This window comes from Elephantulus edwardii, unplaced genomic scaffold (assembly GCF_000299155.1).
Source record: "Elephantulus edwardii isolate Elephantulus edwardi_28Jun2011 unplaced genomic scaffold, EleEdw1.0 scaffold00111, whole genome shotgun sequence".
Classification (NCBI taxonomy): domain Eukaryota; kingdom Metazoa; phylum Chordata; class Mammalia; order Macroscelidea; family Macroscelididae; genus Elephantulus; species Elephantulus edwardii.
Window position 1 is genome coordinate 637,585 of NW_006399861.1, and position 2,739 is coordinate 640,323.

The following is a 2,739-nucleotide window of genomic DNA, read 5'->3' on the forward strand; positions in this document are numbered from 1 at the left end:
ATAAGACAGTTTAATTACTATTGGAAAATGCTTGTCATTCCTCTGTAGCATCTGGTCTCCACTGGACCCTCATCATTTCCTTCACCTGCTCCCCCCACCGACCAAACTGTGCAGCTCTGCAACTGCATCCTGGCCCATCCTCACCCTTCTGCCCCCAACCTTCATCTCCTTGTACCCCCAATATGTTTTTCCCAATAAAAAAATATTAAAATTAAAAAAAAAGAAAAAGAGACCTGAATCAAGTCCTAGCATGTGTCATATCTCCTGACACTCTAGCTCTCACTGTAGCAGTAACCATGTCAGTATGTCTGGTCCAGGGCCCTTTTCTCCTTTTTTGACCCTCCATTTTCCAAGCATCATATCCACCTCTAAGAAATAACCCCTCCTAGCAACATACCTGAAGTATGTGAGGTAAAGCCTCATCATCTTTGCCTCCAAAGAGAACTCTTGTTGTGCCCTCTCCAAGACATATTTATTTGCTCTTTTGTCAGTCTGTCTTTTCAGCACATTTCTCCAACACCACAACTCAAAGGCCTTAATTTTTCTTTTGTCATCTTTATTCATTGTCCAGCTCTCATTTGTGTAACAAGTGGTCAGAATTATCATGGCCTGAATCAAATGCACCTTAGTCCTCAAATAGACATCATTGTTGTTGTTGTTGTTAAGTGCCGTCCAGTCTCAGGTGACTCATAGCAACCCTATGAAGGAGAGTCCTCAATGTTATAGACATTATTACTCTTCAATAATTTGGAAAGGTCCCTAACTGCAGATTTTCCAAGTTAAATACATCTCCCAGTTTCCTGACTACTGGTATCAAGGTTGTTAATTGTGGATCCAAGTAAGATGAAGTTGTTTACAGTTTCAAACTTTAATCCATCTACCGTGATGTTACCTATGAGTCCAGTTGTAAGAATCTTTCTTTTCTTGACATTGAGATGGAATCCATATATAAGACTGCATTTTTTGATCCTTTGTAACAAGTACTTAGAGTCCCCTTACTTTGAGCATGCAAGGTTGTGTCATCTGCATAATGCACGTTAGTGATGCCTCTCTCTCTCTGATCTTGATTCCACATCATCTTCATAGATTCCAGCTTTTTTAATAATTTGCTCCACACACAGTTTGAATAGAGAATATAACCCTGATACACTTTCTTTCTAATTTTAAACAATCTAGAGAACAATTATCTGGATAACTGACTAGAAAAGATCTATATTTATTCTTATCCCCCCCCCAAAATGTCATCAGACAGAGTGTGGAAATTATTAAACAATATCACTAATATCACAAATAAGCAAACCCCTGCTGAAGATCATAAAAAAATAATGACTGGAAGTATACATTAAGAGAGAACCACCATATGACTCAGTTATTCCATTATTTGGAATATATCCTGAAAAAATGAGAAATGAGGCACAAACTGAGATTTGTAGACCCAAATTCATAGCAGCACTATTTACCATTGCAAGAACATGGAAACAGCCCAAATGTCCAAACACAAATGTATTGAGAAAATATGACACAATGGAATACTATGCAGCAGGCAGGAGCAATGATTTTGTAAATTATTGCCTAAATTGGGGGGGGGGCTGGAAAGTATTATGCTGAGTGAACTCACTCAGTCCCACAAGTATACATATTGTAGAAAACCATTATTGTAGAAAGAGTATAAGGATCCAAGAGAGGTGGGAGACTTTGGCAGCAGAGGGATGAGGATATGCTGGAGGACAGTTGTACAGTTTGATAGGTGGGAGGTGAGGAAAATTGAAAGAAATTGTTCTTGAAAACAATGTATTTGAATTTTTGTAAATAAACTAGTAGAAAGTTTTTTAAAAAGTGTGTTGGCATAAACATTATAAAATAAAATAAAATGAAAAAACCTCCAGATAGATAAGCTGGGTTTAGAAGAAGCCACTGTGACACTAGAGACATTATTTTCAATTTTAGATGGATCTTGGCAGAAAGCAAAGAGTACCATTGCAATGCTTATATATACCTTATTGACTATGCAAAATAATTTGATTATGTAGATCACTATAAATTGTGGGTAACCTTCAAAGCAATAGGGATCCAAGAATACTTGGTTTCTTGATTATGTGCATGCAAAAAACTATACTTGGACCAGGAGGCAGTCAAGAGAACAGGGGTAAAGAAACACTGCATGGTTCAAAATTATGAAGGGAATGTGTTTTGGATGCATCCTCTCTTCACTCCATTCCTTTTTAATTAGTATGTGGAATAGAAAAATCAGGAGGCTGGACTTCATAAGGAAGAGTGTGGTGTCAGGATTGGATAAAAACTCATCAACAACCTGTTATGTAGATGATAAAACCTTGCTTGCCAAAACTGAGGAGGACCAGAAGAGTTGTGGCAGAAGGTCATGGATTATAGTCTTCGATATAGATTGACACTTAACATAAAGAAGACAAATAATCTTATCACTAGGCCGTGATGGAAAGAGAAGAGATTGAGGTTGTTAACAATTTAGCTTGCTCAACATTCACGTCACCAGGAGTCAGGAAATCAAAAGATGAATTTCATTGGGGAATTCTGCTGCTACATGGTGGAGTGGGCCTGGGGGAGGGTTTGTAAAATAATGAAAGAATCTTTTCTTTTACTTTTCCAAGAGGGTAATGTCTGGTGGGGGGGAGCATTGGGAGGGGACAAATCTACAACAATGAATGAATGGAATTCCAAAGCCTCTGTAAATTTTCACTGAAATTAATAACAAATTTAAAT